The sequence below is a fragment of the Taeniopygia guttata genome, chromosome 19 (assembly GCF_048771995.1).
Source record: "Taeniopygia guttata chromosome 19, bTaeGut7.mat, whole genome shotgun sequence".
Classification (NCBI taxonomy): domain Eukaryota; kingdom Metazoa; phylum Chordata; class Aves; order Passeriformes; family Estrildidae; genus Taeniopygia; species Taeniopygia guttata.
The window spans coordinates 4,017,899-4,031,578 of NC_133044.1; the positions used below are offsets into that span (position 1 = coordinate 4,017,899).

Sequence of the window (13,680 nt, forward strand, 5' to 3'; positions counted from 1 at the left end):
GTCACCTGCTGGTTTGTTTTGGTGTTTGGTTTATGTTTGTTTGGGGTTTCATATTCTTTCTCCATTTTCATTTTGGCAAATTGACGACTCACACCACACTCCTCTTACATGACACCTCCTAGAGAACCTCCCATTCCTGTGGAGAATTTATCAAATGTTTTTAGACAAAGCAGAAGAAGTTGGCTGTATTAGAGTTTCAATACTAGAGTGGTAAATCTTTGCAGAAGAACAGCTAAGTTGGTGAATAACAGCATCATGACCACTAACATCTCCTGCCTCAAGACACTCAGCCTGTCTCCAGTCAGAGAACATGGGGGGCAAAGGTTGTCTCTGCTCCAGCGGCTGTTTAGAGGTAGATGCTATCAAATTCCTTCCACATCTGTTTAGATTTCAGGAGACAAGCACCCACATCACATACAAAAAAAACACCCTCACATCCTTTTGTCAGACAGCTCCCTGAAGGGGTGCAGAGAAAGGAGGAGCTCCTCACCCCAAGAGGCTGCCTGTGAAGGGCACAGGTAGGGTGGAACAGCAGAATAATACAGGAAATTTTTGCACTACTGCAGTCTGCACTGCACCTTCTCTGGGGATAAATAAAATTCCGATCTCCACAATCTCCATGGCTGTCAATCTGGCACCTTTTGTGAATACTAAATTCACACATACAAAGAACTTTCTCCTTTGTAGGTTTTGAAACATCTCACATGCCATTTCCTACTGGTAACAGAACAAGCAGCATAATTTCATACCTGGCAATTTGAAGCCTCTTTCAGCAGTTGGGAATAATGGATTATGCCTTTTGTTTGTCAGTAGGAACAGACAAATAAGGGGAAAAAAACCACTGCAAAGTTTCAAGCAACAATTGCTGTATTAGAAGAAGAGCTATTTTCTGACTGTTCCTGTTGGCTAATAAACAAAGGGAACATCAGGTGTCCATTTTATAAATTCTAACAATCTTGGATTTTTGAACTGGGAAAGTAGGACAACCTCCTGATACCTCGGGCAGATACATCCCTAACAACCAACCAGCAAAAAGCAAGAACTGCTCCCTCATCATGCATGCAGTACACTCGAGCAGCCCAGCTGGACAGGGAGCTACTGAGAGCTCAACAGGCCATAGCAGAAAACACTATTTACTTTTTGGACACAAGCTGTAAAGAACAACCAAGAAATAATTAAGGTTCTTGAACATAACAGGGCAAAAAATATCAGCTCCAGTGTTGCTCACTGCCCAGAAGTTCCTACTACATCTGGACAGCTTCTCAGAGACCACCAGCCCATCCTCTATCAATACTCAGTTTAGAGCTTCCAAAAGCCTCAAAATTCCTCTCTGCAGATTATTTTGCAAAGTCATTCTGAATGAGGGAATATCTAAAGCTCTAGCCTGAAAAAGAATAAACCTATCCATGTTTACAGGAACTGTATTGCTCAGTATAGCTAACAAGCTGCATGAGAGCCAACTGCTGCCAGGCCACAAAAGGCCTCCCAGAAAGAAGGAAAAATTCCAATACATTCTTATATTAATATAATTCCAAAGGCTTGAATAAAAATCATCCTGGTTATATCAGCCCAGCAGTTGGTTTTGGCTCCTCTCTGACCCTGGCCAGGGCCCAAAAGTAATCTTGGTGGAAGGCTGCTGCTAGTACTACCTTGATATCTACACAAACAGCTCAAGTGTATGGGACAGTTCCCCGATAGAAATTCACATAAGCATGGTAAGAAGACACAGTGCAGTGCTCATTTAAATATCTACAAAATAATCAAAAACAGAAAGATTATATTAAAAGATAAAAGATCTCTGAAACAAGGAATGTTTGGATATTCATAAAGTGCCCCTATATTTGCATCTGGCACAAAACATACATCCCACCCTCCAGCAAGGCAGGAAGGAGCTTATTTCTGAGAACTTCACAGTAAGAAATGAAAAGAAATAACTCTGCTTCTCTCACTCTCTTTCTATTAAGCTAATTCCTGTTGTATAAAGTCAGCTTGAAAGCTCCTTTCAAATAAAAAGGGGGAGGGAGGATAGGAAGAATCAGATCTGCTTGTTTTTTGCATTTGACATTCAGGTCTCGTCACCCCGTTTTGTTTTCCTGGAGGACGCAGCGGCGCAGACCTCGCAGAATGATGACATCACACCTACAAAAAAATAAAAACCCAAACAGGAGGGAAGCAGCTCTCCCTCAAACGAGCTCAGAACACCAGCTCTGCTTCTGGCTGGTGCCTTCTGGATAATTCCAACTCAGTGGGCCTAAGGGTAACCAAATATTTCCTTCAGACCCCTGGCCCATGTGAGCAGCCCATGAAAATGGGGAAGGGGCAGTCCTGCTCCTTTCCAGACCAGGCAAAATCAAGTTAAAAATGTTTAGCTACTGCTCCCCTCTAGAGATGCCTTGAACACTATATTGTTTTCTGCCTGTTTATACCTGTTTTATTGTTGGTTAGGAGTTACACAGGCAAGTGGCTTTCACCATGATGAAATAAAGAAAAGTACAGCATGTTTTAAGTCGCTCACTAAATTGGAAGCTGCTCTTTCTGGAATACTTTATAAGTTATTTTTTCTGTATGAGGCATGTATTCTGAGCAGCATCCTTCCTGCAGAGCAAGGAGCCATGCTGCACCAGGAACTGCTAGGTGTGCATGCATGCAGAGTGCAGCACCTGCACAGGATAAAAACACACCTCTTGTGGTGAAAAGGTGTTCATGCCTTGTCTGTATTTATTAAAACTCAGGAAAGGCCCTTGCCAGAACACGTGAACTCACTGCTCCAAGTCACAAGGAGATTTACCCTTCATGCAATACCTGAACCCAACACACTGACATGACTGGCAAGCTCAGAAATAACAAGTTTTAAGTGAGAAATACCTACCAAATCTTGGAACAAAATCTCCATTTAAGACACCAAACTAGACAGCACATGACCACTCTCCTTGCTTCTAACTATTTATGACTTAATTTTCACAGCAACAACAAAAAGTAGGAAAGAAACAAAGAGAATTACAGAAGTGAAAGTTCCTAAATATTCTGTGGACACATGGTTCCACTTATACCTACTGAACAGCACAATGGTGACAGAGCATTTGATTGCTTTTGCTGTGATTTTTTTTGGTAATTGAACATGAAACTAAGAAGACTGCCAGCTCTACCCTGCGTACAAGCTCAGTTCAGACAGAACACTAATAATTTCTCAAAGCAGCAAAACAAACCTAGACTTGCTATTAACATAGGAACAATGCTCCAACAGGAACATCAGTTAACCAGGGGTTATTCTCAGATTTTGTCTCCAAAAATATTTTTTTAAATATGCCCTCACAGAGAATCTCATAATTCCTCCCCAGAACTCAAATGTCGTGTTATTATTATACATTAAATACTAAGAAAAGGTTCTTCAGCCAGAGGATGTCTGGGCACTGGAACAAGCTCTCCAGGGAAGCAATCACAGGTAGAGAGTTCAAGAAGTGTTTAAACAAAGATCTCAGGCACATGGTGAGATTCTTTGGGGCACAGGAGTTGGACTTTGATGATCCTTGTGGGTCCCTTTCAACTCAGAACATTCTGTGATTGTCCACCCTGAGAAATCCTCTCACAACAATGGCTGATTTCTGATTAACAAATGGCTGATTTCAGATCAAATGCAATTTACAGATTTCTGTAAAGCAGCTGATGTTTTCTATAGAATTTCATTTCCAACAGCAAAACAGTAAAGTGCATTCCAGTGTCTATCTGAAGATCTCAATCTCCTGCCCCAGCAATTAATAGGAAAAGAAATGAAACAAGCAACTGCTTCTAAGGAAGTATCAAAAACAGGTGGTAACTCCAATCCAAGATGGAATTCTTCTTCTAAGTTTGAAGTCTGAGCTCTGTTGTCTTGGAAAGGCACAATGGAGCATGCTGGGTCCTGTTGGGTTGACTCTGGAGACCAGTCAGGACAGTCGGACAATGACCATCTCTGTAATTTTCTGTTTACATATTTACAGAACGTATTTAAGTGGTGAGACCGTATGTGTCATGTCCTTAGAAATGTTAATCACAGGCATGAAATCACATACAGAAAACCCCTAAATCAGCAGGTGCTCGCTGCCTCCAAACCAGAAAATAAGCAGACAAGTAGAATCACAACTCACACCATCCTCTCCTTCCACTCATGCTGCTCCATATCATCCTTGCTTCCCCAACACCTATGTAAATAGGTAGGTAGATTTTGCAACAGGCATAATAAACAAGTACGAACTACTTCAAACCAGCACAGGTAACATTAGTTTCAAAGCTGAAAGAAGCTTTTGGAGAAAGCTTGCTAAATTTCACACTCCATGTCTGTGGCAACTCAGAACAAAAATCCCTCAGAAAAACAAGGTCCCACTTTCATACAGGTACTCAGGCTTCAAGGTTTTAATGCTTTTTGGGGGTTAGTCTAGTTTTAAAAGAATTACTGAAGCAACAATATTCTTCATTTTATTATTTCCAGGTAAGCCCCAGCTATTTTACTGCATAGACATGCCTTAAATGAATCCCCACACTGCAAAGACAGATACAGTAGAATCTAGAACAGATGAAAAGTTACTGGTGATGAGCTGAGCAGTGGCACACTCTGCAATGCTTATGGATTCCCAACAGGCACAGGGGCTGGAAGCTCCTCTTCCTTCCCAGGGCATCAGGTGAAAACCCTTTCAGCTTTTTACAGCAGTGTGCATTTGCATTACACAATAACTAGACCCTGAAGAAAAGGTGAGATTCAGCTGCGGCAGAGACTGCACAAACAGGGTGAAAAGATACACTCTGCCTCCACAGATCTCCATAAAAATGTCCAGACAATACCCAAATCTTTCAATTTTATATGCACAGGAATATTTTTTACTTAGATGGGCAGTCGCCAGTTATCCCTGCGCACAACTGACTTTCAAAAATGAAAAAACTTAATTTGTTGTTCATCAAGTTCATGGACTGATTTACAATGCATTAAAAGCCCTTTTCAGATTTATGTAAAGATAAAAATTGGCAAAAAGCCACATCATAATAACAAAGAATATTAAAAATTTCAAACTTTAGCCAGCTTATTCACGACCAGCATTAAATTGCCGTTATGGTAAGAAAAACCTACACGGTGCTCCTATGATGTAACAAGAAACCCCATCCCCTGCATTTTCAGCAGGTCAGGCAGACTTTCAGAGGGAGATCTGAGACAGAGGCGCTGCTGAACTTTGAGGTCTGTGGTGCTCCACCACACTCCACATCTCCTGCACTGCTGCTCCCACCTACAACCTGGGAGGTGCTGATGCAAACTGGGGACCAAGGAGACAACTTCTTCTATCCCATCACCACCAGCCATGCTGAGCAAGTTACTCATTTCTCCACCTGCAATTCCATATCCCCACCTCATAAATGTGGAAAATATGCCTTTATCATCCATTTGAAATATCTTGAGATTTGTGGATGAAATTCAGAGGACAGAATTACTATTATTATCCTGCTAATTCAGAGAAAAGTATAAAACCATCACATATGTAAGATAATATTTCTTTGCTGTAGCTTAAATTTCTATTTGTGTATTAACATTTCATTTCTCATATTAATATTAATTATAACTATTTCTGTTTAAACATAAAATATTTGTACTACCTACAGAAAAACATTGTGATTATACCAATTTATAGTCACTAATTATTTTTCAGTTCCAGAGATTCCCACAGCAATGGGAAGACTGTTCAAATGAGACTCACACACCCTGGTGCTGGACCAGCCACTGTGGAGAAACTCCAGAGCCCAATGTGATGGCCCACCTGCACAGTGATCCACAATGACCAATTCCAACAACGAGGAAAACATAAGAGACTTAAAACAATGTGCTAATTAGTATTTCCAGCATATTAAGTTCATACAAGAAAAAGCACTAAAATATTTGGGAAAATTTAGGGGCGTTTAAAAAATATTTTTTATAACTGGGCATCAAAAATTCCATTGTCAAATTTTTACTCAATAAAGTAGCAAATAATTCTTAAAATGTTCTTTATGTTTTTGTGACTAATTATGAGCTAGTGATGGTAAAACGTGTACTTTATAAGTAAACTATTTTCACGTTAGTCTAGTATTCAAAGCACTCTGCATGTTATTGTCAAATCAGGAACAAATCTTTTGCCCAGTCTTGTTTTTGCAAATAAATTTACATCATCAGTATTGTAATGAAATCAAAGCAAAGGTAAGGATGAAGACTTCCTTCTTCCATAGCATTTTATTTTGGATAAAAAACCATGTATTCAGATGTCTTCTTAAGTACAGATTATCTTAGTGTTTGGCTCCCTGTGCTCTGTCCTTCCAATCAGCAATGAAATGTTGAATTCTCTGGTCAGTTCAGGACATATGTGTAGGCTGATCTGCTAAGAATGTGGTCAACTACTGAGCTAGCAGCTGACAGCAACAACTTCTGAGAACAGGAGAAGGAAATATCTCCAGTGATTGTCATGCAATCACCTAAATTCAGCCCCAGCATCCTCACTAAGCCCTCTTCTCCCATCTCCATGAGCACCCCAGCTTGCACAGATCCAGCCACTCAAGGTGGCTTCTAGAATGGAGATGCTCTTTGATTTCCTTGCCCATGTATTGTTTCAAACGAAGGGAAAAATAACCTTCCATCACTTACAAAGGACAGATGATCAGCATTCAGATGGGTTCGCCTGCATTCTTGCTGCAAAACGGGCAGGTCCCAGCAAGAATTAAAAGGAGGTTCTACCACACACCTCCAGCCAGAGACTAACCTAGTTTTAAACACTTCAAAGCATGTGTTAGAGGGGGGTTTGTGTGGAAAGGGAAGAGGGAAAATTAAGCCAAAAACACAGGTAAGAGTTCAGGGTTTGCCTGTATGGCAATTAACCCATAATAAAAATGGAGCTTGGCATTCTTTGCAAGGCACTGCCTCTGAAATGTATCATTATTTCCTTCCCCACTCTGACATGCACTTCTAGGAGACAGCAGGAATTTTTGTCAAGGCCAAGGTTACCCTCTTTTTTAAGTTAAGTTGCAAGCCTTCATAAAAACCCCAATCCAAGAGCCTGGCTGCATACCCGGACGTACCAAGCAAGTATAAAGGGGGGTTTGTACCAGCTCAGCTGATGCCAGCAAAAATCAGATCACTGCACCTTAGTCTTTATGGGTGGCAAAACCACACTACTGCAGTCAGTCCTGCACATAATTCTCAAGACAAGACTTCAATATGCAAACACTAATTTAAAAAGCCCAAGGAGACATAGGAGAGTGCTGATTAAAGGCAGAAGATCATGTGCTGTGCACAGACCCTGTGTTCTGTTTGACCCTCAAAGAGGGACACAGCTTACCTAGGGGTACAGGGCGAAATCATACCAAAATAGATTCCAAACCCAGGGTTTAACTAGTTTGCTATCTAGGCCAGGAAACAGTTCTGGAACACATTTAACACAGTTTAATCGCATCAAATCACAGCTGGCCCAGAACTGATTTTAACAACTGTCAACTGCTCCTTGAAACAGGCAAAGCCAAAAAGAAGATCACAGTTTACAAAGAGCACAGAGACAACCCAAACATTCAGAGCAGCAGCAGCAAAGCAAGGCACATTCAAATCCCATGATCTTTATTCAGATTGGGTTACAAGGAAGTGGGAACTGGGAGGAGTTAATGTTAGTGACAACTGCAAGCCAGAACTAAAGGAGAAACATGCTGCACTGCCACCAGGACACAGCTTGAGAAATCCTAATAACTGATGGAGAAAGTTGCTGCACTACTTACTGGATACCCGTGGCCTATTTGAGAAACAGCACTAGCAAAAATAACCTCTCATCTCAGCTGGGGAGGGAGGGACAGTCACCAATTAAAAGGGGACTGAGGTGGGAAATGAGAATTGCATATTAAGAATGGAGAAGGAGGCAAAAATAACAAACATGTGCAATAGCACATGGGATTCTTTCCAAGAAATCTCAGTACAACATTTCTTCTCTGGGCTTGGGCTCATGGGTCTGTTACTGCCCTTGTGCAGTGGAATGTCAGGGAAGAGGAAGGATTCTGGGTGCTTGAAAACAGACTGAACACATGGATGGGGAGCGAGCCAGAAGTGTTACAAAAAATGATCCCTACACTTTCAACATATTGCACTTGTATATTCCTCTTTCCCATGCTCCTGGACCCCAAAGCTTTCTAGGCATTAGAAATCAGCCAGACTGGAATGAACTGAAGCTGAACCAGCAAGGAAAAGGGAAGGACTGATCCTAAGGACCTAAGCCCTCAAAATCTGTGGCTAGTAGTGCTCAACTAATGGCAGAAGGCTAAAGGGAAGTAAAAGAAGTTTTAAAGTTTAGGTGAACTAAATGAAAGGTTGAAAGCAACTTTATTCACATTTTAAGAAATCAAGTGCAATACATATATTGGCTTTCAGTCTAAAGCTATAGCAAAAATTTCTGACATTAACAGTAAACTCCAAAAATTTTCCTTTCAAATATGGATTGATAAAGCTGGCATGCAATAAAAGCTTCCAACGAAACTCACAGGCACTGTTCCTCCACATTCTGATAGGAAGCTGCCCTGTAAACATGCTGAACTCAATGATTGTAGGAGAAAACTGTTTTTATAAAATTACAGCTCACTCTAAAGAAAATATTTGTATGGCTGTAGCCAGGGGTGTAATAAGGGTCATTGGAAGATCACAGGCACAGAAAACTAAAGAGCCTGCCAGCTTTAGAGTTCTGTGACTTTTACTTTTTTTCCTCAAGATCTAACTTTTCCCCCAAACAAAACATTTCAAGCCTTTTCCATCCTAAGGACAATACTCAATATGTAAATCTCACACTGTCACCCCATCCTGACCTCTAAAGAAAAATTAAAATTCTTTCCAGCCAAGCAATACAGCAGGCAAAACTACGAGCTACTGTCTAATTGTATTAAGAAGTCATCATCACTCTAACTCATGTTGGACTGTCCTCATCAACCCCTAAGAGAAAGAAAACCTCACCTTCAAGCTATAGGTGTGTAACTAATGCTGTAGATATGTCCTCAGCAAGCTCTGATTAAACTGGAGAAACTCCTCTGTTTAGACAAAACTTACTGCTGCTTTGGCAATTTCATGTTTTGTTTATACAGTGGCTACCTTGCCTTTTCTTCTGGCAAAGAAACAAAGATTTAGCAGAATGTGAAAAAAAAATCAAGAGTAATAATGCACTGATTTCTGATCAAGTGTTAGAAGTTCCTAATGGCTTCCCTTTCACAATTAAAAAAATACTGTAATTCCAGTGACCACCAAGTATTTGTTCTAAAATTGCTTTAAAAACCACGTTTGGAGCCCCCACTGTGCTGGCTAATGTCCATTGTGTTTCTAAGGGCCTTCTGAAAGTATTCTCTCCTCCATGTTCTGTACTGTAAATGAGCACTTAGGCAAAGAGGAAGGAATAGTGTGTAAAAGCCAACCCTGCTTTTAAACAGCTCTCTATCTTTTCCTACTATTTTCTGCACACTTCTTCCACTCAGACACTTTCATTTCACCTCTGATTTCATGTTTTTATATTTTAAATATTTTAACAGGAAGGACTCTCCCTCTGGAACTTCACGTGAAGGGATTAGTGATTTTCTGACCCTTTGTCCATTGAATTTTTTTTCAGTCTCTTCTCCACAGAGAAATCAATGTATAATCACCAATGCTTCAGCATGTTAAAGGACAATAAAAACAAAGAATCCTGAAACCTAACCACTGCAAGTTTAGCAAAAAGTGCCACCAGCCATCTCTGTCTTTAAACCTCATTGCTGGCTGTGGTGGTACAGCCCAGTCCCCGGGGGTGTCTCTAACCTCACCTCACTGTGCACTGAGCCATTTCAGATCACCAAGCTGACACAAAACTGTATTTTTCCTTAGGTTAGCTTTCTGCTGGTGCAGGATCAACGACCACAGCCAATGGAATGACACATGGAGAAGCAGGTGGAGGACAGGACTGCACACCTCAGTCAACTTCCAGCGAAATGGGAACTTGCCAGAGAGCACCAGGCTGCCATACCAGGGCTTCATCCTGCACTGAGTCCATCCAGAATGAGCACTTTGTGGAGAAGAGTAGGACACACTCAATATTATAGGAGAGAAGAGAGATCTGGGTCTCAGAGAGTATTAAATCATCCTACTCTGTGCTGTTACAGGCAAGCTTGTCCCAAGCATGGTTAACCAGGAGAGGACAGGACTGAAACCTTGCTGTCAGACCCAGGAAACTTTCCAGTTCAGACATGACTCCAATCCAGGGTTGAAGTTCAGCTCTTCCCTTTGTCCAGGTTCACAAAAGGAAATAAAAGTAAAATCTTTGACACCACAAAGCATACTTGAACAGGAAAAAGGTAATGGCCACCCAGCACCACTGCCATTCAGAAGACAAGAGCGTGGCTCAGCCCTGGTAACACCAAAGATTTCTATAATTTCTAGTATGCACTTCAACCTAACAGTATGTTGTTTACATGATTTTAATATGAACAGGAACACAACAGAAAATGCTTCTAAGATAGGATCTTAGTGATTATGGGAGTGTTCTCCAAAACACACTGAGAATGGAATAAGACAAGTGGTATTTACCATAGCTTCCTCACCACTGCTGTATCACAAAGAAAGCCAGATCAACCCTAATTATCTTCTCACTTGACAAAATACCTGTACTGTCAAAAAAACTTCTATGAGGCATATTTTGCAAATGACCTTACTCCCTACTAAGATCAGAAGTATATCCTTGCAGAAGTGACAGACATGAGACACAACAGCAACAGTATATCCAGATATCCAGACTGTCTTTGCTAGAAAGGAAATTACACCTGAAAACCAAGTACCTGGAAACCACCTAAAGTTCTGTTGAGTATGTAAAGGTTGTATTTAAGTGGAACTCACTACTGCAAGTCAGCTACCTACAACATGTTTAAAACAAATCTCTGAAATTGCTGCCATATCTATTGTTCTCTACAAAACATCCTCATTACAGGAAATCCACTACTAGGATACATCTGAAGATGTAATTATTAGTGGGATATTTGCTTCTCTTCTAATGAATCTCACCACACATAAAACCTGAGACTGTCCTACTAGTCATTAACAACGTGTTATTCTGGAGACAAAAACTGGTGAATAGAGCTAGAGATGAAAACTGCACAATTGGAAATGTTATTTTGCTGGAAGTAAACATTTAAAGTTCTTTAGTTTAGCTTACACCAGAATTTAACAGCAGAACATAGATAACTTTTTCAAATAGTCTAATTTGAGGCCCAAGTCACCTTATCTGTACATAATTTTAGTGCCAACATCTGGGCCTGTACAGGCAACACTTAATTCAGTCTACTTAAAAATAAAAGTAATATCCAACTATCCAAAGAGTTTTTACTTCAGGTAGTTGTATTTCAGCACGATTAAACTTAAAGATGGGCTGTTCTATCAGAACCACCTTCTCTTCACTGAGATATTGTTAACAGAGGAGAAAAACATTCTCTCAAGTTCAAAGGACAAACTGAGGTTCAAGTTTATCAATGTATTTCAGCCTATGGATAAAAGGAAGAGGAGTCCTAAAAATGGCAAACATACCAGTCAGAACTAGGCCAATGTTGTGGAGAACCTAATATGAAGGCTCAAGCCAATCGTTGATTAGGTTTGCCCTTGGACATAAGCAGCAGAAACTATGGCACACTAACTATGGGGAGGCACAAAGGCAAGGAAAATACAAGCTGAAGAAAAGCACACCAAAACCTGGATTTATTACAACAGAAGCTGTTATTCTGTAATCCTGAAATATGAAAACAAACCTTCCCTAGGTCAAAATTTATCTGTTTTACACGGTTTTCAATATTATATGCTATCTCCTAAAGCTGTTTTTCAGACACTAAGGATCTGAACTATATTGTTCAAATATATATATATATACATATATATATATTTGGGGTGGTATTTTTGAAACGTTTCATCTGAAGCATTCCAAGCTGATAACCTTTATCCAAATACATAAAACAAGAGCCATGTCAAACGCACTATAAATAGCATTAATAGTAAGGAATCAATAACATCCAAACCTTTAGGTAACATCTTATTAATCCACCCTTGGCATGCATGAGCACACTGCTGTAACGGCTCTCAAAATGCAATAGTCAAAGGTGAAGGACACAATTTGTTCAACTAGTTAATGCAACTGCTATTTAACCAACACAGCCACTAAAATGCCACCAAATGAAATACTCCATACCATGATAAGCAGCAGAGACAAGCACGATAAACACGAAACGTTTTTCTAAGAAAATATATTAGAAGTCCTCAGGGCTGTCACCGATCTGTCATATTTTTTTCCGAAGGCATGTAAAGATCTACATTTGACAACAACCATTTTAATCTCTGATTCTCTCCCCCCCACCCCATTTCTTGTACCGCGCCCAACACAATGGTACAACTGCATCTCCCAGGTATCGCCTTGGTATTTATTTCTGCTTTCACAGTGACAAAGGTCAACTCTGATGCTCCAAAGATGCTTGCAGCAAAGCAGGGTGAGAGGTATTTCTAACGACATACCCACACGCTGGTTACAGAAATCCAGCCTCCATGAGATGTTTTAATCTGACAAATTAAAATGGTTGGGAAACGCTATTTGGGTAACGGAATCGGCCGCAACATGCATTGCTGAGGGGAGAGCAATAAAAGGTCTTTAAAATAGGTCACTTTCAGCCAAATCCCACACCAGCACCGAACAAAATGGTATATACACTGAAAACTCACCGCTTGGGGAGGAGCGAGGGGCATGGAGGAGAGAAAAAAAAAAAAAAAAAAAAAAGGTATGAAAAAAATAAAAGGGCATAAATCCGCGCGGGTCTCCGAGGGACCCCAAAGCCCCTCTGAGGTCGGGGCTCGGCCGGCGGAGCCCCCGGGGGAGCCGCAGACAAAAAGGGCCGCGGCGCTGGGCACGCCTGGCCGCGGGGCCGGCCCCGGCCCCAGCCCTGGGCCTCCGGCGGCCCCTGACAGCGGGGAACACCCCTCCGCCCGCGGCCGCCCCTCCGCGGGAAGCGCCATTTCGCCGCCCGCTCCCCCGCCGGTGCTCGGCGGCGGCGGCCCCGACCCTGCGGCACTGCCGCAGAGCGCGGCGGGGGAGGCGCCGGCCCCACCGGGCCGCCCCCACCACCCACCTCCTCCCGCACCCTCCCGGGGCCGCCCGGCCGAGCCCCCCGCCGCGCTGCCTGCCTTACCCTCCGCCGCAGCCGGGCTGGGAGCGCCGGTCGGCCCCCCGCGGAGGAGGAGGAGGAGGAGAAGGAGGAGGAGGAGGAGGAGCGGGGCAAGGGGCGGCGGCCCCGCGGGGGGAGGCGCCCCCGGAGGGGCGTCGGGCCCGGCCCCCGCGGGTGCCCGGGCGCGGCGGGCACAAAGGCGGCGGGGCACGGCACCTAAGATGGCAGGGCGGGCGCGGCGGAGCGCTCAGCCGCCGCCACCACCGCCGCTACCACCGCCGCCGCCGCTGCCTGGGCCCCGCTCGCCGAGCCGCGGCCAGGCCGCACCGCGGAGGCGCGGCGTGCGGGAGGGCGGGCGGCGCCGGCCGTGCCGCCGCCGCGGCGGAGCGGGTCCGTGTGCCGGGCCGCGATCGCTGCCGCCGCCCCGCCGCCACTTCCCCTCAGCGCCGCCCGGGCTCCGGCTGCGCCGCCGCCGCCGCCGCTCCGCGCTGCCCGCAGCCAGCGGCCCCCGCC

The 13,680-nt window shown here is 43.2% G+C and overlaps 1 protein-coding gene across 2 annotated transcripts in view; it reads right to left on the minus strand.

The window, feature by feature from the left end:
• The window catches only part of TAOK1 (TAO kinase 1), a 68,800-nt gene extending 55,309 nt beyond the window's left edge, over positions 1 to 13,491 (minus strand). The window contains exon 1 of one of the 2 annotated variants that reach the window (XM_030287922.4): positions 13,192 to 13,491. The gene's annotated coding sequence lies outside the window, so the exon portion shown is untranslated. The remainder of the gene's footprint in view (positions 1 to 13,191) is intronic. The other variant, XM_072937326.1, reaches the window with a different exon arrangement.
• Between the last annotated feature and the right edge of the window lie 189 nt (positions 13,492 to 13,680).